Here is a 22,426-nt window from a genome sequence, read left to right on the forward strand (position 1 = left end):
TTTTCCACATGTTGCGAGAAAATGTTAAGGGGAGAATGTGGTGCAGCCAGGCTCCGTTCTATAACTACCCAATCTAAATCAACATCAGCCCTGTCCCAATGTTTAGCCAACTTGGTCATTTCAAAGGATAATATATATGCCCTGATGTCTGGTAGACTGAGCCACCCATGACACTGGACATACACATCTTACTCATTCTAATTCTGGGCTTCTTATTATCCCATAGAAAGTCACTAGTAATTTTGTTGTATTGCTGTAGATTGAATTTGAAATATTTAAAGGAAGCATCATAGAAAGATAGTTAAACTGAGGTGCTATGACCATTTTAACTACATTGACTTTACCCCAGAGTGACAGTCTCAGTGCCCCCCACTTATCCAGATTATTTCTTATCCTACTCAATAATGGATCATAATTTAAAGTAATTATTTCACCCAAATTCTGACTGAGTTTGACCCCTAGATACTTCATTCCATCTGGCACCCATCTGAAATTAAACTGAGATACTGAATTTGAATAGCACAGTTTTGACATTGGCATAGCCTCAGATTTACTGCAGTTGATTTTATAACCAGACACTTCAGAATATAATTGAATTGTTTTCATTAGTGGGGGGTAAGGTATTAGGAGGGTCACTAATCAGTAATAAAATATCGTCAACATATAGCATCAACTTACAACAACACACACAAAATGCTGGTGGAACACAGCAGGCCAGGCAGCATCTATAGGGAGAAGCGCTGTCGACTTTTTGGGCCAAGACCCTTCGTCAGGACTAACTGAAAGGAAAAATACTAAGAGATTTGAAAGTAGGAGGGGGAAATACGAAATGATAGGAGAAGACCGGGAGGGGGTGAGATGAAGCTAAGAGCTAGAAAGGTGATTGGCAAAAGTAATACAGAGCTAGAGAAGGGAAAGGATCATGGGACGGGAGGCCTCGGGAGAAAGAAAGGGACTGGGAGACCGTTTCGCTGAACACCTATGCTCGGTCCACCCAAAAAAGCAGGATCTCCCAGTGGCCAATAATTTTAATTCCACATCCCATTCCCATTCTGATATGTCTATCCATGGCCTCCTCTATTGTCAAAATGAATCCAAACTCAAGTTGGAGGAACAACACCTTATATACCGGCTGGGTAGCTTCCAACCTGATGGCATGAACAATGACTTCCTTAACTTCCATTAATGTCCCTCCTCCCCTTCTTACCCCATCCCTGACATATTTAGTTGTTTGCCTGTTCTCCATCTCCCTCTGGTATTCCCCCCACCTTTCTTTCTCCCGAGGCCTCCCGTCCCACGATCCTTTCCCTTCTCCAGCTCTGTATCACTTCTGCCAATCAGCTTTCCAGCTCTTAGCTTCATCCCACCCCCTCCAGGTCTTCTCCTATCATTTTGTATTTCCCTCTCCCACTCCTACTTTCAAAACTCTTAGTATCTTTCCTTTCAGTTAGTCCTGACGAAGGGTCTCGGCCTGAAACGTCGACAGTGCTTCTCCCTATAGATGCTGCCTGGCCTGCTGTGTTCCACCAGCATTTTGTGTGTGTTGTTGTTTGAATTTCCAGCATCTGCAGATTTCCTCGTGTTAGCATCAATTTATGCTCCTTTCCGCCTCCCTTCACCCCTCTAATATTTGGATCTGCTCTAGTCATGACTGCCAACAGTTCCAAAAAAATCGTAAATAAAAGTGGGGAGAGGGGGCAGCCTTGGCGTGTACCCCATGAAATGTTGAAAAATGGGGATATGATACCATTTGTAATAACTGCAGCCTTAAGGTTTTTATACAAAATTCTAATCCATGATTTAGAGATAGAACCAAACCCAAAGAATGACAAGGCCGTGATTAAAAATCTCCACTCAACCCTGTCAAAGGCCTTTTCAGCATCCAGGGAGATGGCAGTAACTGGGATACCACTTGGGGAGTTCAGCCATATTAAGTGCAGTAATCTCCTTAAATTGTCAGTTGGGGATCTGCCTTTAATGAAGCCAACCTGGTCAGTGTTAATTATAGATGGCAATACTTTCTCTAATCGTGAAGCCAGTATTTTAGTCAGTATCTTACAGTCCACATTAATTAAGCTTATAGGCCTATAATAGGAAGAACCTATTGCTTCCCCGTCTTATTTTGGGATCAACGATATTAATGCTTCATTAAATGTATTAGGTAAAGATTCAAAATTAAATGCTTTTGAATAGATTTTTGTTAGAATAGGAGCCAATATGTCCAGAAATTTCTTATAATATTCAACTGGGAAGCCATCCATACCTGTTGATTTCCCCACTTTCACAGCTGCAATAGCCCGTCTGACTTTTGAAATAAAGAGAACATAGTATAATGGAGGTTTGTGTAGTGCATAGCAAATGTATCAAATGTACAATTCACATCTATGAAAGAGATGCACCCATAGTACAATCATGCTTTGGTTACCACCTTGCCCAGACCCACTCCTCCCATTCCCCATCTCCAAGCCATCACTGCATTAGCAAAAAGGGTTAAACAGAACCTTTGTCCCCATAGAGCTGCATTGGTATGGAGAAGGTGTATTTTATTAATACATAGACTGTTGTATGATACAAATCTGAGTCTGTAGAATTTTATCAGAAAATGCTGGGGTTTACCTGCAGAGGAAAGGAAGAAAGGATGCACCTTTAGTTTGGCTGGGAAATCTGAAAATATTCAAGAAAGGGTTTCTTTTGGAACTTTAGTCCGAGTTGAGAATTGAATAATGGATTTTCTCAAGGTATAGACTGGACTGATGTCGTTGAGCCACTGGGCGTGGGTGGGCGGGGCAGCATCCCTCCACCTCAGCAAGACTAGTGCGCCTGGCGAAAAGAGAGTTTAGTTGGACTTAGGTGCATGTCCCCGTCCCGGAGGTGCTGAAAAGAGCAATTAAAGGGTAAGGTTCCAAATCGTAATTACGTATTTGGGATAGAGTCTGAAAAACATCTTTCCAGTATTTTTCCAAGTTAGGGCATGTTTAGTACATGTGAATAAGGGAAGCCTGCCCTTGTTACATTTGTCGCAGCAGGGATTAGCATCTGGGTAAGTGCAAGATAATTCAGATTTAGACATATTTGCCCTGTGTATGACCTTGAATTGTAACAGACAGTGGCGGGCACATAAAAAGGTTGAGTTAACTAACTTGTGAACTGAATCTCATACATTTTCTGACAGTGAGAAATTTAAATCTTGCTCCCAGGCAGTTTTAATTTTGTCAAGGGGGGGCTCACCTCAGAACCACTAGCTTGTCGTAAATAATAGATATTAGATTTTTGTGCAATGGATTCATGCAGAGAAACATATCAACAACATTTGTTTTGAGTGCCTCAGGGAAGTTTGATATCAAAGGGCTGATAAAATGTATAATTTGCAAATATCTGAAGGAATGAGTGTTGGGTAGGTTAAACTTTGCAGACAGTTGTTCAAATGATGCAAAGCAGCTATCTATAAAAAGATCTCTAAAGTGCCTGATGCCCTTTTTGTACCAGTCTTGAAATGTTGGATTATGTATAGAAGGCTGGAAGAGATGATTATATAGAATAGGACTTGAAAGAGAGAAGCCATGGAGATGATTATGCTTTCTGAAATGAGCCCATTCTCTCAGGGTGTGCCTGATAACAGGATTAACAATTGGTTTAGGTGTAAGGAAAGGGAGTACAGATCCAAGAAATGCGGAGATGGAGAAATTCTTAATAGAGTTCAGCTCCATTGCCACCCATATTGGGTAGTCAGATTGGTTGTAAAAATAAGACCAAAAGATGAGACAGTGTATGTTAGCTGCCCAGTAATATAAACAGAAATTGAGCAGTGCCATGCTCCCAACACTTTTAGATTTTTGAAGATGGACTTTATTCAGTTGGGGACACTTGCCCTTCTATAAGTAGAACAATATGACTGAGTCTAGTGAGTCAAAGAAGGCTTTAGGAATGAAATTTGTATGGATTGAAAAAGATATAAGAATTTAAGAAGGATGTTCATCTTGACAACATTAATTCGGCCCATCAGGGACATAGACGGGGTGACCACTGTGCTAGGTTCTGCTTTGTATGATTTAACAAATTAATGAAATTTTCTCCAAAAAGACTCTTATGTTTCCTTGTTACTGTGAAGCCATGGTAAGTAAATTGGTTATTCACTACCTTAAAAGGGAGGTTATGGGATTCTGACACTTGTGCTTCTCCATTTATTGGAAAAAGGTTCACTTTTGTGTAAATTAAATTTGTGCCCTGAAAACTGGCTAAATTTGTTAAGGAGTGAGAACATGGGGGGGGGGGTGTAAGGAGGTGATCAGGTATGATAGAAAAAGTAAAAGATCGTCAGCGTAAAGGGAAACTTTGTGCTCAATTCCCCCCCTCCAAATCCCTGTCAGGTCCGCACAACTACGGAACACAATCGCCAGTGGTTCTATGGCCAGATTGAAAAGTAATGGGCTTAAAGGGCACCCTTTGTGGGTTCTACGTTTGATATTGAAAGGTTGGGATTGCTGAGAGTTGGTAAAAACAGAGGCAGTGGGACACAAATATAACAGTTTAATCCATGTGATGAAACTTGATCAAAAATAAAATTTTTCTAAAACAGCAAAGAGTTAATTCCATTCCACACAGTCAAACACTTTCTCTGTGTGTCTAAGGAGATGACAAATTCAGGGATCCCAACTGAAGGTGAGTATAAAATATTTAATAGATGGCATATTTTAAAAAAGAGGAGGTGGTTTTTGACAAAGTCAGTTTGGTCTTGAGGGTAGGATGTGCTCCAGTCTACAGGCCAGAACTTTAGCTAAGATTTTGACATTGACATTTAACAGAGAGATTGCCCTGTATGAAGAGTACGCTGTTGGATCTTTGCCTCTCTTCACTAGAAGAATGATGCATGCCTCATTAAATGATGCTGGCAGTTTACATTGTTTAAACGAATCAGATAGAACCAAGGTTAGTTGAGGTAAGAGCAGTGACAAAAATGATTTAAAGAATTCTACAGGGAACCCGTCAGGTCCTGCAGACTTACCAGTTTGTTGTAATGAGGTGGCTGAGGATATTCCCTCTAATGATATTAGGTTATTCAGTCTCATTTTGAGATCAGGAGAGAGTGTGGGGATATTTAAGCTGTTTAAAAAATTCTCAACTGAAATGTCATCATTTGGGGATTCAGAAGTGTAAAGTTGGGAGTAAAAATTCCTGCATGTGTCATTGATTTCAGGGTGATTCGAGGTGATGCTTCCGTTTTTCATTCAAATTTTTGTGATGTATTGTTTAGCTTTGAGGCCCCTTAGTTGGTTGGCTAAAAATTTACCAGATTTGTCACCATAGCTATAGAACCGGCTCTTGCTCTTCAAAAGCTGGCGTTCAATTGGGTGAGTGGAAATAAAGTCAAATTTAATTTGGAGTTCCACTCATTTTTTGCACAGCTCCGGACTTTTAATTTGAGCATATTTCTTTAATTTGATTGGCCAGAGCTAGTCGTTCTTTATGGGTCTTTCTTTTCATATTTACAGTGTAGGAATTTATTTGACCCCTGAGGTATGCTTTCAAAGCGTCCCAGACAATCAGGCTTGAGGTTTAAGGTGACGTATTGGTATTAAGGAAAAATATTATCTGATCCTCTATAAATTTCACAAAATCATTATCTGACAGTAAGGATGAATTAAAATGATAATGCTTATTTATTTCAGAAAGACCAGGAAGAATTATAGACAGGACAACCAGAGCGTGGTCTGATATCACCATGGTCTGATAAACACAGGAACGGACCAATTGAATCAGCTGATTATCAATTGGAAAGTAGTCAGTTCTGGAAAAGGTGTGATGGATGTGTGAGAAGAAAGAATGTTCTCTCTTACTTGGTGGTTTCAAGAACCCCCATGGATACCAAAAAACACAGATGCTCAAGTCCCTTATTTAACCTGGCTCAGTGCAGTGGACATTGGGACCCGGCAGTGCAGCTCTGAATCCGCAGTGTTTCTGTTCACGAAAATAATCACGATCACGATTGAAAATAAGGTAGAAGTAATAAAGCGATCGGAAAGAGGTGAAACGCTATCGGTCATTGGAAAAGTGTTAGGCTACAGTCGGTCAATGATCAAAACAATTTTAATGGAACATGTGAAAGGCCCTGCCCCGATGAAAGCTACAATTATTACTAAGCAATGTGGTGGTATAATTATTGAAATACGTATGTTTCTTAAGTGTTTTATATGCATAGAAAGGTAGTATATGTACTATATACTAAGAAAAACCTTTGACTAACTGACGCTAAATAATACCGGATGTACCTGTTCCGACTTCAAATCCGTCTTAAAGACGGACTCAGAAATGGAACTCATTCATAACCCGGGTTCTGCCTGTATTTTTAACTCATTTCTAGATTACTTATAATACCTAATGCAATGTAAATGCTATGTAAATAGTTGTTATACTGTATTGTTTAGGGAATAATGACAAGAAAACATAGTCTGTACATGCTCAAACAATGATTGCTGGAGTGAGAACTTCCGGGTTTTCCCGATCTGCGGTTGGTTGAATCCATGCATGTGGAATCGGTGGATAAGGAGGGCAGACTGTATCTGATATCGTCTTGTGGAGCTCAAAGGGAACGTTCTGATTTATGAGGATAGAGACCCACCTTGGCTTTTGCCTGAAAAGTGGAGTGGAAGTGCTGTTACGCCCATCATGACATAAGACAGGAATTATCAGAACTGCGAATGTGTGTTTCTTGTAGAAATGCAATTGCTGTATTAAACTGTTTGAGATGTGAGAACACCTTCCTTCTTTTAACAGGGTGATTCAGTCCCTTGACATTCCAGCTCAGGAAATTTAACGGACTAGCCATTCTCCTTTAAAAGAGAAAGAAGGTTGAGAGGCATGTGTCAAGATTTCAGGTACCAGCTCTGAGGCAAAAGTGTAAAAAAAAGAAAAACAGGGCAGAAATAAATCCTGTATAACAAGGTCTTCTAAGGCTTCTTAAAACAGTACCAGCATTGGAGTACTCTCACCCCTCCCCCAAAACCCACAACAAGACAGCTGCCAGAGAACATAGCAGCAAGCTCTTAAGAACAATAATCATCTAATGGTACAACTTCCCAACTTCCTGTCACTCGTAGCATCATCTTCAACTCTGTTATTGTTATTTAAAGGAAACAATAAGCATTCAACACTCCTAAACCGACATTGTGCTTAGTGAGAGATAAAACAATTCCCCCAAGGTTTATTAAACATGGATCTGAACGGTGGGCTCTATCAGTCTCTGGTGGGGTTGGGAGCGCCTCCTTCCCGAAGATCTCACAAAGCAGACTGGAAAATAATTCAGTAGGACGCCCGCCTTCAATAGATTCTGACAGGCCCAGGATGCGTAGGTTCTGCCATCTGCTCCGGCCCTCCAGGTCAGTAACTTTAGCCACTAGCTTGATATTGCTTTCACGTATGCTGGATCAAATGTGTTCCAGCTCACTAACGTGCTGGCTCAGGTCGTCCGTAGCAAGCTTGAGAGAGGGTAGGCATTGGCCATGGTCCTCCACTTTGCATTGAATTTGATTGAGTTTCATTTCCAACAGGCTGAAAGAAGGTTTGAATTTGGCTGCTATTGCCTTACAATGTTGGTCTAGTAGTGTGGAGATAGCCTCTTCTGTCAAGCCAGCCACCGAATCGTCTTTTTTCCCAAATTTAGTACTCTTTGAGGTTATTGTAAAGCGAATGTAGTCGCAGGCAGGGGCAAGAGCAAAAAGTCCAACAGTTTGGTGTGAGAAAAAGGGGAAGAAGGAGTGCGGAGACAAAAAGTAGGACAGAGAGCTCTGTTCTCTGCGACTATGCCATGTGGCTGCCAACCAGAAGTCCCTCAGCAACTTTATAAATCTCTGGCAGTTTAGTTGGATATCAACAGCCTGGAAGGAGTTTCCTATTCAGGCATATGCACAACGTTACATTATGTTACTCAAGGACCTGCTGCTACTCGAAGTCGAGCTGTCCACCAAGATGATCAATATCATCTTCATGGATTCATCTGGCTTGGCATGTGTAGGTAGAAAGCATAGTCCAAGCAGGAGTCCAGTGGTCAACATCATTGCTTTGCCTTGTATGCTAAGAGCTGTGTACAAATCTAGATAATATGCAGAAAATCATGAAGAAAGTTTGTGAAAGTTAGAGAGCATTTTCTTTTTGATCCAAAAGAGTCATTATTGAAGACTTCCTTGGAAGTCTCTGCAAATTCAAAAATATGATTTTGCTGAGTGCCCCCAGGAGGCAAAAAAAAATCCTATTTTTCTAACCTTGAGTAAAGGTGTTTCAGTACTCTGTACTATAAGAGTTTACCACAGACTTCAAACAAATGCTTTCTTCCCTTGTCTGTGAAAGATTCTGTTTTCTGCTACTACAAAGTCACTGAAAATTCAATGGGAGCATAACTGATCAGTTTATACATGTGTCGTCGTCCATTATTTATATTTACAGCGCCTATGTTTAATTTAACACACCAAGATGTGTGGTTTGAAGAAAAAAGGACTCAAAGAGGTAAAGTTTGAGATTTATTTAAAATTCACTATTATGCATACCAATATACGTGGCATAACATCCTTCTAGAAACATATGTTTGCTTGCCTTAGGGACTTGGAGCTCCATACAGAGAGAGTGCATTAATGCTAATTTGTTTCTACTGGAGAAAATAAGCCTGCTTGACTTTAAAAATGTCATGAAAGAGCACACTTTAGCAGATTCAGTAATAGTGATGAGTGTTGTCAACATCAGCTCTTTGGAAACCTATAATTTTTAGGCTTATAAATCTATATACTCATTGAACACAGGGGAGCCATCAGAAGCTGTGACTTGCAATCAGTCATTATAAAGACTGAGGAAACTCCATTTACAGAAAAGAAGAAGCTGGCAATACTGATTATAAGAATGAAGCTTTCTCATTTTGTAAGTGCACCACATGAATCCAAAAAATAAATTTGACTATCAAAATGAAGAGTTTTCATGTCCTATGTAATGGCCATCTGCAGACATGCATCAGAATAAATAATGGCAGAAGGCAGCCTTTTAACTGCAGAGAATTAAGGAAATTTCACATCCAACTGTATATAATTTCACCTCTACTATCTATTCTTACTAAAATGTACACAGACCTATTTCCTAAGGCAAAAATCATAATCATGTAGCGTGTGTTGTTTAGGCAGTGTATGATAAAAATTGATCCATAGCAGCAAACAACAATGCACATCATGTATGGTGAGAACTTCTTTTTTCAAGCATTTCCACATGCATGCTATTCCTATAGCATATTGAACATATATGGTTCCACATACAGGGCTGAAATGGGGGATCTCCTGTGTAATTGAAACATAGATATGTAATTAACCATCAGTTTTGGACAATATTTACATATACTATTCAAAGCAATTCCCAGGTTTATTTATTTAGAGCAAGGGTTCCCAACCTGGGGTCCATGGATCCCTTGTTTAATGATATTGGTCAATGGCATGAAAAAGGATGAGTACCCCTGATTTGGAGATACAGTGCAGAACAGGCTCTTTCACCTCAATGAGCCACACTACCCAGCAACCCACCTATTTAACACCAGCCTTTTCACAGGACAGTTTACAATAATCAAATAACCTAATAAGCAGGATGTTTTTGGACTGTGGGAGGAAACCAGAGCACTCAGAGGAAACCCATGAGATCACAGGGAGAATGTGTGAACTCTTTCGAGACAGCGCTGGAATTGGACTCTAAACCCCGATGCACTGAGCTGTAATAACATTGTGCTGACCGCTATGTCATCATGATGCCCTAACTGCTGCCACAAAGCAAGAAATATCACATTAATAAGTCAGGAGACAACTCATTGTAATTCAGTCAAGAAAAAGTAGCTGATGAAACTCATTTGTAGAGCTAGGAAGAGTACAAAGCTTATCTCATACTAAATAATTTATTAATGGTTATGCTACTGGGAGTATAACATGGCAGGGGCAAGAGATAAGAGACAATGGAAAAGGGACCTACCAGGAGAACCTAAAGAAAGCTTTACACTTGGAGTCTTCTGTGAGCCACACAGCCACCCATATCTCTCTGAAGAGCAATATACTTGGATACCATCAATGGTGTTAAAGATCAGCTGCTACCACCAAGCCAAGCACCAACCACATACCATAGCCAGATGGTGCTGTCTAAAAAGTTGTAGATCACTGTCATACTGAACATAGATTTTGCATGATTTGTCCATAGAAGCTGATATATGCCACAGTTCCCTAGATTATGATCTATACACAGAGGGGGGAATTCCACTTAAAACACCTCAAATCTCTGAATCTACAGCAGGAATATGAGCATAAATTGGAGAATCAGAGACTTGTTCAGATTACTGCCTTCCTTACAGTTGGGGGATGAATAAATTATACTCACGTGATTTTCAGTAACATTGAAGGAACGAAACTTTGCAAACAGAGTACGAGAAATTGCTGCAGCTACAATTTTATGTCAAGGTTAAAAGTACACTTATTATAATAGTACGTATTTTCTCAATATGCAAAACTGAGATTTATTTTCTTGCAGGCATACTCAATAAATCCATAATTGAATAATGACTTTAATAGAATCAATGAAGGGCCGTAGCAACTTGGGTGTTCAACCAGTATGCAAGAGGCAACAAACTTTGTAAATACAAAAATAAGTAAATAATAATAAATATCAAGAACATGAGATGACAAGTCCTTGAAAGTGAGTCCACAGCTTGTGGCAAGTGAAGCTGAGTGAAGTTATCCTCTTTGGTTCAAGACCCTGATGGAAGAGACATAAAAACTGATCCTCTAATTTGTAATGTCCAATGTGCATAAAAATATTGTGCTGTGCAATTTTTTTGCCCAGTGACAACAACATATAAGTACTGAATTTTATATAGAGAGGTATTCATTTTAACATCTGGCAAAACACAGTCAATAAGATCGTTTGAGGTTTGATTGTTGTTACTCACGTTTATCTGCACTCTCAGAAAACATATGTAGCAGGCCTGCAACAGGTAATGATGGATTTTCTCACCAGAGCTTTTTCACATCATCCATATGTGACTTGTTTACTAAATAATGCTTTATAAGGTCAAGTTTCCAATTATCTCTCCACTTCTTCCCACATGAAAATTCTCCAGCAACTTTTGCATCGTGACAATACATGCAGGTAACATCAGTTTCTGAATTGTACATAAATATTTCTCATAACTACACATTCCTGACCTCATGAGCTTTCTACTATTCCATTAAGCCTTTCCGCTTAAAATGCACTAGGAAATCTTTTCTGCTTCATGCCCTTTGCTTCTTTGGAATTTAGCATGGTGAATCAACAATTTCTTCAATAAAAATAATATAAATAAGCCAGTTCTAAAATCTGCAGACAAATCATCACAAACTCCACATTGTCAGCACTATCTACGTCAGAAACCAGGAAAGGAAATGTGATTGTGTACAATCATGAAATATACATAACATGCCAATGAGGTAGAGGGTGGCAACCTCTTGTGCACAATTTAAATTTCCTTGTGCACTAGTAGCAAAAGATGTGTGCGCGTGATCAACTGCACACCTTAGAGGGAACATTGGTAATAACTATTCCTGAACTTGGTGGTATGAGTTGTAAGACTCCTGTACCTTCTTCCTATTGTCAGCAGTGAGAAGAGAGCATGACCTGGATGGTGGGGTCCCTGATGATGGATGCTGCTTTCCTGCTATAATACTTCATGTAGATGTGATCAATGATGGAGAGGGCTTCACCTGTGATGGACTGGACTGATTTGTTACTTTTTGTAAGATTATCTATTAAAGAGCATTGGTGTTTCCATAAACGTTGTGATGCAACGTCAATGTAATCTACACCCCACATCTATAGAATTTTGTTAAAGTTTTAGACGTTATGCCAAATCTTCGCAAATTCCTAAGAAACTAGAGGCACTGATGTGCTGTCTTCATAATTGCGTTCACTTGCTGGGCCCAGGAACGGTCCCCTGAAATGACAATGCTGAGGAATTTAAAGTTGCTGACCCTCTCCACCACTGATCCTCCATTGAGGACTGCTCATGGACCTACGCTTTCTTTCTCCTGAAGTCAATAATCAGCTCCTTGGTCTCGCTGACATTGAGTGAGAGCTTGTTGTTGTGGCACCGCTCAGGCAGAGTTTCAGTCTCCCTCCTGTATGCTCATTCGTCACTACATTTGCCCTGACCTAAGACAGTGGTGTCATCACCAAACTTAAATATGGCATTGGAGCTGTGTTTTCTTTCTATTTTCAGCAATTAGTTCATGCATTTTGCTATGAATTCTGTCAGCACTTAGGTAAGGAAATTTCAGTTTTGCCTTTCATCATTTCTCCTTGCTTTAACTCTCAATGAATGCACCCATATCTTTGTACATTCTGTCTCTTCCAGACTCTCTATTAATTATTGTCTATTTTGCTACTCTCTTTGTTATTTCTCTTTCAATATGTAACTTTTCCAACACCACGAACTTCACCCACAATGTTTAGTTTAAAGTCGTGTCTATAAACCTAGTTACTTGTTTCTCCAGAACACTGGTCAAGCAAAATGTGTCCCAGCTGGACCCCAGTGTCTCATAAATTGAAACCCATTTCTTCCAAAACGAATGTACGAGTCTCATGTTATACTATGTGATATTATTGTCTCTATGTCAATTTTCACAATTATGTATGCATCTTGTAAATTGACATGGGGTCAGTAATATTAGATTACTGTATTTTCTTTGTGATAAAGAAATTACTTCCCTTCTTACTCTGCTTTTTAATCAGTAGATCATTATTCTTTTCTGCAGAACCTCCTCTATTGGCCTATCTATGTTTTGGTTCTTTTTAACTCAGGAAAATGTATGTGTATCACTTAGATGATAACAGGTTTGCACAAGATGGAGAATTTTCAAAATTATGATCTTGGAAGATAGCTTTGGTCATTGAAGTCAAAATTGCACATATTGATCTGAAATTAAATTGTGAGGAAACAGTGCCTGAATTATGAAAATGCATCTCTAATGAATATATTTTATATCTCAGTACATAGTGTGATGCAATCTGTCTTTGGCATGAATGAGGTCTATCATCTTGTGCAAGACAACTGAGCATTGATTTCCAGCAAGAGTTAATGGGGGCAAATTTTGATTTTCTGCAGTCTGTAAATACTGTAATATAATGCAGCAATCATATAAGTATAACCTGAAGCATCAGAAGTCCCAACACAATAGATCACTGCAATACTAAGAAAAGGAATGCCTACTGTTCCATGCCCATACAGCACTTCAGGAAATCTGATCTCTTGGCTGTCTTTCGACTACCTGCATACAGGCAGAGACTAAAGAGCAAGGCTCCAGAGGTTAGGACAACAAACTGGTGGTTGCAGGACACAGGGGAGTGGATACAGGATTGTTTCAAGACAGTGGACTGGGCTGCGTTCAAGGGCACATCTATGGATCTGAATGAAAACATTACAATTGCTATGGATTTTATAAAAATAGTTGCAGATGAGTGTCTACCCACAACGTAATTCAGAATCTTCCCCAACCAGAAGCTTTAGATGAAACATGAAATTCACATACTGCTGAGGGTCAGATCAGAGACATTCAAGTCTGGTGACCAGGAAAGTTACAAGAGATCCAGGTACGATTTCTGGAAAGTCACCTCATGGGTAAGGTGGCAAATCCACACTAAATTTGAATCAATGAAAGACGCTCAACAACTGTGGCAAGGTTTGAATGTTGTCACCTCTTACAAAGTGAAATCAAGTGACATAGGTAACATCAGGGCTTCATTTTCAGAAGAGCTCAATGTATTCATTCTATGCTCACTTTGACTACAGATCAGCATTCAATACTATTATCTCCTCAAAACTAATCAATAAGCTTCAAGACCTTGGCCTCAATATTTCCCTATGCATTTGAATCCTCGATTCCCTCACTTGTGGACCCCAGTCAGTTCAGATTGACAACATCTTCTCCACAATCTCCATTAAACTTGGTGCACCACAGGGCTGTGTGCTTAGTCCCCTTTTGTGCTCGCTTTACACTGATGACTCTATGGCTAAGCATAGCTCCAATTCCATATATCAGTTTGCTAACGACAGATACCAATGTTGTAGGCCAAATCAAAGCTGGTGATGAATCAGCATTTAGAAGGGAGATTGAAAATCTGGCTGAGTGATATCACAACGCCAACCTCTTACTCAGTGTCAGCAAGACCAAAGAGCTGTTGAAGACCAAGGACTTCAGGAGAAAGAAACTGGGAGTCCATGATCCAGTCCTCATTGGGGATAAGAGATGGAGAGGGTTAGTAACTTTAACCTCCTCAGTGTTATCATTTCAGAGGACAAGTCCTGGGCTCAGCATTAATAACAATTATGAAGAAAGCACAGCAATACCTCCACTTCCTTAAGAGTTTGCTAAGATCTGGCATGACATTTATTACTTTGACAAACTTCCATAGATGAGTGGTGGAGACAACATTGACCTGTTGCATCACAGCCTGGTATAGAAACACCAATGCCCTTTAATGGAAAATCCTACAAAAAGTACCCTGTCCATGAACATTGTCCTACATAGAATATTGTCACAGGAAAGCAGCATTCATATTTAAGGACCCATTAGGGATCCCCTCCACCCAGATTATGCTTTCACCTTGCTGTTGCCATCAGGAAGAAATTTTAGAGGCCTCAGGACTCAACACCAGTAGTTCAGTAACAATTATTATCACTCAACAAAGAGACTCCTGAATCAAAAAGATAATTTCACTCCAACTTAACTGTTCCCACAATCTTTTATGAGTTTGTATTTTGAAGCAAGATTTTGGTGAATGACATTTTCCACTTGATTTTGCCTGTATAAGTAATCAGATTGAGTTAAACCGCAGCAGGATCTTGTAGTGTGTGGAGTATTTTTGACGTCTCTTGGCATTTTCTGCATTTATCATCTTGAACATGTTCTTTTATTACATATTTTTGATCATTTTTGTGTTAACCACTTGGTGCTGAACTGTATTATTATTGTTTTTGTTATTATTTCTTTTTTTTCATTTTGTATTTGCAGTTTGTTGTCTTTTGCACAGTGGTTGGCCATCTTGTTGGTTCTATCTATCATTGATTCTATTATGGTTATTGGATTTACTGAGTATGCCCACAAGAAAATTAATCTCATGATTGAAAATGGTGACATATATGCATTTTAATAATAAATTTTCTTTGAACTTTTATCTTTGAAATAACCTTGGAAATCAGGAGAAGCACTGCTCAGTTTTGACTTGTGACTCACGACTATGATTCTGATTTCTTATTTCACCAGTCAGATGTTTGAAGTTTCTTGTTACATCCAACATCTGCCTCATTTGTGTATGAAATGAAAATTGGCCCAAATGTATTAAGGGAACATAGAACAGTAAGTTCTTTGGTGCTATAGCTTGTAAACAGAAATATCTGTTGATTTATTCCATGTCCAATCCTCCTTTGCCCCAAAGCTGAACTGCTATGATGATTTGTATAGATTTACATTATCCACTGGTATGGAAAAAAAAAGTGCACTGTAATTGTCATCTCCACTTTTTCAACTTCTTCCCTACATTCAAAAAAATACTTTAAATTATTTTTGTTTTGTTCTTCCACCATCATTTTCCTTTTACTTATTTTTTACTCCTGCTGAGCACTTGCTAACGTTGTCTCCTTAAGCTGAAAAGTGAGACATCTTTCTGCATATAAGGATTGCATTATGTTTGTTAATGGCTGCTGATAAAGTTGAAACTCAACCATCTTTAGTCGTAAACTGCAGCACAGTCACAGTGTCTACTGGATGAATTATCATGAGTGAGCTTTTATTATTGAGCTACTTAGTTACAGTTGATGTGTATAGCAAATCAGGCCATTTCAGATCTCTTTAAGTGTTAAGTATAAATATATCAATACAGTGTACTCTTAACCACAATGAGCATGACCCTTGAGCAAATAATATTAATGGAGCCATCATTTCTGGGAACATCAGGGGAAACTCAAAAGTAAAGTCAAGGACATTTAGGTTATCAGTTTCTATAGGTTCTTTATTTTGCAGCTTACAAAGGCAAATAAATAAAGATAAATCCATCAACAGAATATCTTTAACTGAAGGGCAGTGAATTGTCGATTAATAATAGTATGTGTTACAAAAATAATTCAAATGGTGCAAAATAATAAAGAAGCCATCAGTCATGGTAATCATCACATGTTCAGGATGGCACTTAACAAATTATTTTCTCCACTGTATGATACTTATTGAGGACATTGATTCTTATGTAAATTCTATTAACTTGATTGCCTATAATTATGTGTGCATAAATCCTTTGGATTTGCTGTATACATGTTTGCAGATGTTAAGAAAGGCAATTTTATATGTGTTTTATTAATATAACATTCCATAGTGGTTCAGTATTTCCTCATAATATGTATACCATGCTAGAAAGATCATGAAGGTATGTTTGTGCAATTTTATATTTTTTATCAGCCGTGTGGAGACATTACTATATTCTTCAGTGCCTCTGTAATTTTTACTGAAATTCTCTTGTATTTCACGTTCATAATATGTATTGCATAATAAAATAATAATATGTATAATGTGTAGAGGCAACTGTGGATTTGTATTCAAACTAATCTTGACCCTAATTGTCAATTAATGCGCTCTGTTTCCAATTGTTCAAACATTACGAGTATCAGTTTTTTTTTATTCCACAGGTTCTCTTTGGAATTGTTGGTAAGAATGAATCAACATTTTTAAGGACTGTTTTAAATATGTACAGCATATTAATGATTATCAACTTCTGGCTCAGGACTTTGCTTTACAAAATCACATTTATCTTTATCTGAGCTTTTCAGCTGCATTTGTAAATGACAGTTATATTGCAGTCCCCACAATAGATATTGTCTCTGCTCAAATATCTCTTTGCCAAGACATTTAATTAAACAACAATATTTAACTGATAGGCCTCAGCAATCTTTGTATTTCTGATTATAATCCTTTTGTCAAAACTCTATGCCATTGAATAAGATCTTGAAAATACTATTGGACAGCTGTGTTGATTTAAGGATCTTATCAAACACAATATTTGAAGCAGAAATCATTTGATTAATATATTTTTCAATGATTTTCTGAATAGGTTAATTTAATCATAACTATATTTTCCTATTCCTGAGAACCGGCGTCCATCTTGTTTGTTTGAAAATCTGCATAAATGCCAAATATTGTGCACATTCACTTCCTTACTTAACTTTCTCAAGTGTTAATTTACCACAGATTGAAACAACTAATTTCACCTTTTAGTAGAAAATGTCTGTTTCTTAAAAAAACCTTTCAGAGGCCACAAACTTCCTCTCCACACAATTTACTTGTTTCCATGTATTTGAAATGCTGAAAAAAGCATTTACTAACATTATTTTAAACTGTGATCTTCATTCAATTTCTTCATGTCTGTAGTTCAAATATAACCCTTTAGTCTGTTCTTTATGTGGCTTAGCTCTGTGGAGTAAGATTGTGAAGTCTATTTTCCAATCTTTCACATGATAAATTTGAAAAGAAATTTTTTTTTCGAAGTTGGTGAAACATGGTTGGTAGAAATTATTTTTCACTACATCCAAATTTCACAGAATTCAAATTGGAAAGGGATACCATTAGGGGATGCATAGCAGCCATTTAATTGACATTTTATGTTCTGGATAGCTTATCAGTTCATTACATAAATTAAAGTAAATTTATTATCAAAATTTGTATATGTCACCATGTACAGTACTACCATGAGAATCTTCTCTGTCTCTGTGTATTTGACAAAATTTTGGAATGACATGCAAAATCTGAAAAAAACTTTTAAGAAAGTTAAGGTGGTGGTGTGCTTTTTTTGTACAAGGACAGGTCCTCTGATGTGGTAATCTCTAGGAATTTAAAGTTACTGACCCTCTTTGCCTCCGATTTTCTAATGAGAACTGGTTCATTGATGTCCATCTCCTTCCTCCTGTAATCAACAGTCAGCTCTTTGGCTTTGCTAATATTGAGTGAAAGGCTGCATCATTCAACCAGATAAGGCGGATGAACTTAGAGCTTGGATCAACACGTGGAACAGTGACATTATGGCCATTACAGAGACTTGTCAGGAGCAGGAATGGTTGCTCAGTGTGCTGGGCTTTAGATGTTTCAAAAAGAATAGAGATGGAGGCAAAAGAGGTGGTGGCATGGCATGCTAATTAGGGATAGTGTCACAGCTGCAGAAATAGAGGAAGTTATGGAGGGATGGTCTCTTGAGTCAGTGTGGGTGGAAGCCAGAAACAGGAAAGGGGCAATAACTCTACTGGGTGTTTTTTTATAGAACTCCAAAAAGAACAGGGATATCGAGGAGCAGAGAGGGACCCGGATTCTGGAATGGAGCAATAATAATAGGTTTGTTGTGATGGGATATTTTAACTCCGGACTCCAGAGTGAAGGGTCCCGAGTTCAAATCCAATTGGGCCGCTCCTGGGCACGCTTTCCATCCATGCCGGGTTGAATGCTGAGCTTGCAACTTGGCCTCATTAAAAAAAAACACTGCGCTGTAAGAAGGACATGGGGGACCACTCACAGAAGCTTTCCTCCAAGATAACCACTTGAAAAAAAAAGTGGTTGCCGAGGCTCTGGCGGACTATGGCACACAAAAAAAAAGAATTTTAAAATATTGATTGGCATGTCCTTAGTGCAAGGGGTTTAGATGGGGTGGAGTTTGTTTGGTGTGTTCAGAAACATTTCCTGATACAATATGTAGATACGCCAACTACAGGAGAGGCTGTACTTGAACTGGTATTGGGAAATGAACCTGGTTGGTTTTCAGATCTCTTCGTGGGAGAGCATTTTGGAGGTAGTGTCCACAACCATAGAGCTGGAGAGGGATAGGAGCAGACAATTTGGGAAAACATTTAATTGGGGTAGGGGGAAATATGATACTATTTGGTAGGAACTTAGGAATATAACTTGGGAGCAGATGCTCTCCGGAAAGTGCACGGCAGAAATGTGACAAATGTTCAGGGAACATTTGCATGGAGTTATGCATAGGTATGTTCCATTGAGGCATGGGAAAGATGGTAGGGTTAAAGAACCATGGTGTGCAATGAATGTAGAAAATCTAGCTAAGAAGAAAAGAAAAGCTTATGAAAGGTTCAAGAAACTAGGTACTGTTACATTTCTAGAAAATTACAAGGTTGCTAGGGAGGAGCTTAAGATTAGAATGAAGAGAGCCAGAAGTGGCCATGAGAAGGCCTTGGTGAGCAGGATTAAGGGAAACCCCAAAGCATTCTACAAGTATGTGAAGAGTGAGAGGATGAGCCATGTGAGAATAGGACCAATCAGGTGTGATAGTGGAAACGTATGCATGGAGTCAGAGGAGGTAATGGAGGTAGTTAAATGAATACTTTGCTTCAATAATCACCAGGGAAAAAGACCTTGGCAATTGTGGGGATGACTTAAAGCAGACTGAAATGCTTGAGCATATAAACATTAAGCAAGAGGATGTGCTGGAGCTTATGGAAAGCATAAAGTTGGATGTCACTGGGACCGGATGAGATATACTCCAGGCTACTGTGGGAAGTGAGTGAGGAGATTGCTGAGCCCCTTGCAATGATCATTGCAACATCAATAGGGATGGGGAAAGTACTGGAGCATTTGAGGGTTGCAAATGTTGTTCCCTTGTTCAAGAAAGGGAGTAGGGATAACCCACAAAATTATAGACCAGTGAGTCTGACTTCAGTGGTGGGAAGTTGTTGGAGAATATCCTAAGAGGCAGGATTTATGAGCATTTGGAGAAACATAATCAGATTAAGGATAGTCAGCATGGCTTTGTCAAGGGCATGTTGTGCCTTACGAGCCTGAATGAGTTCTTTGAGGATGTAACAAAACACATTGATGAATGTCGAGCAGTGGATGTAATGTATATGGATTTAATTAAGTTATTTGATAAGGTTCCCCATGCAAGGCTCCTTCAGAAAGTAAGGAGACGTGGGTTCTGAGGATGCCTTGGTTTGTGGATCCAGAAATGGCTTGCCCACAGAAGGCAAAGGGTAGTTTAGATGGATCATATTGTTCATGGAGGTCTGTGACCAGTGGCGTTGCACAGGGATCTGTTCTGGGACCCCTCCTCTTTGTGACTTTTATAAATGACCTGGATGAAGAAGTGGAAGAGTGAGTTAGTAAGTTTGCTGATGACACAAAGGTTGGGGGGTGTTGTGGATAGTCTAGGGGGTTGTCAGAGGCTACAGCGGTAGAATGCAGAACTGGGCTGAGAAGTGGTAGATGGACTTCAATCTAGATAAGTGTGAAGTGGTTCATTTTGGTAGATCAGATTTGAAGACAGAATATAATATTAATGGTAAGACTCTTGGCAGTGTGGAGGATCTGAGAGATCTTGGGGGTCCATGTCCATAAGACACTCAAAGCTGCAGCGCAGGTTGACAGTGTTGTTAAGAAGGCGTATGGTGTGTTAGCAGTCATCAACCGTGGGATTGAGCTCAAGAGCCATGAGGTAAAGTTACAGCTATATAAGACCTTGGTCAGATCCCACTTGGAGTACTGTGTTCAATTCTGGTCACCTCACTACAAGAAGGATGTGGATACTATAGAGAGAGTGCAGAGGAGATTTACAAGAATGTTGCCGGGATTGGGAAGCATGCCTTGTGAGAATAGGTTGAGTGAACTTTGCCTTTTCTCCTTGGAGCGAAGGAGGATGAGAGGTGACCTGATAGAGGTGTATAAGATGATGAGAGACATTGATCATGTGGATAGCCAGAGGCTTTTTCCTGGGGCTGAAATGGCTAACATGAGTGGTCATAATTTTAAGGTGCTTAGAAGTATGTGCACTGAGAGGATGTCAGAGGTATGTTCTTCACTCAGGGTGTGATGGGGTGTGGAATATATTGCTGGTGGTGGATACAATAGGGTCCTTTAAGAGCCTCTTAGGTAGGTACATGGAGCTTAGAATAATAGAGAGCTATGTGCTAGGGAAATTCCAGACAGTTTCTAGAGTGGGCCAAAGGGCCTGTAATGTGTTGTAGATTTCCATGTTCTATGTTCAGATTTTTAATCTTATATACTGACATATCATCAACTCTGAATGGTTAGATGCACAGAGGTATAGTCTTAAAATCATTAGAGGTCTTGACAGAACTTATGCTTTCTGTTACTTACATTATATTGATTACAGATGACATTTCACGGCAAAGTTACATGGTGCATTGCACTTGGATCGCAATTCAGTCCTTGCATCTAGAAATGTATGTGCACTGTAAGTCTCCAAGCTCGGCAACACCTTTGTAATTTTTATGTAAAAAAAATTGATTTAATTTGTGCATCCAAGAAAAGTCATTGTCTTTTGTCAAATTTATTATCAGGGGAAACAACTGGGGATAAAAATCAAATTTCAGAGTTCAAAGTAAATTTATTATCAAAGAACATATACAGTATATCACCATATGCAACCCTGAGATTAATTTTCCTGAGGGCATACTCAATAAGTTCATAATAGAATAGTGACCATAATAGAACCAATGAAAGACCACATCAACTTGGGTGTTCAATCAGTGTGCAGAAGACAACAAACTGCAAATACAAAAAAGACAGAAATAATAATAAATAAATAATATCGAGAACATGAGATGAAGACACCTTAAAAATGTGTCCATAGATTGTGGGAACAGTTCAGTGATGGGGTAAGTGAACTTATCCCCTTTAGTTTAAGAGTCTGATGGTTGAAGAGTAGTAGCTATTGCTGAACCCGGTGGCATGTGTCCTGAGGCTTTTGTACTTTCTTCCTGATGGCAGCATGAAGAAGAATGTATGTCCTGGGCAGTGGGGGTCCCTGATGATGGCTGCAACCTTCCTGTGCCAACGCTTGACGTAGAAGTTCTCGATGGTGGTGAGTGCTTTACCTGTCATGGAATGGACCATTACCATTACATTTTGTAGAGTTTTCTGTTCAAGGGCATTGGTGTTTCCAGACCAAGGATTGATGTTGCCAGTCAATATACGCTCCACTACACATCTATAGAAGTTTGAGATGTCATGCTGAATCTTTGCAAACTTCTAAGGAAACAGTGACACTTCTGTGTTTTCTTCATAACTACACTTATGTGCTGGGCCCGGGGAGGTCCTCTGAAATTATAACATTAAGGAATTTAAAGTTGCTGACCCTCTCCACCTCTTATCTTTTGATGAGGACTGGCTCGTTGACCGCTGGTCTCCTACTCCTGAAGACAATAATCAGCTTCTTTATCTTGCTGACATTGAGTAAAAGATTATTGTTGTGGCACCACTCAGCTTGATTTCAATCTTCGCCCTAAATGCTGATACATCACCACCTTTGTTTTAGCCTGCAGCGGTGGTGTCATCAGCAAACTTGAATATAGCATTGGAACTGTACTTAGCCACACAGTCATAAGTGT

The sequence above is a fragment of the Hemitrygon akajei genome, chromosome 4 (genome assembly GCF_048418815.1).
Source record: "Hemitrygon akajei chromosome 4, sHemAka1.3, whole genome shotgun sequence".
Taxonomy (NCBI): domain Eukaryota; kingdom Metazoa; phylum Chordata; class Chondrichthyes; order Myliobatiformes; family Dasyatidae; genus Hemitrygon; species Hemitrygon akajei.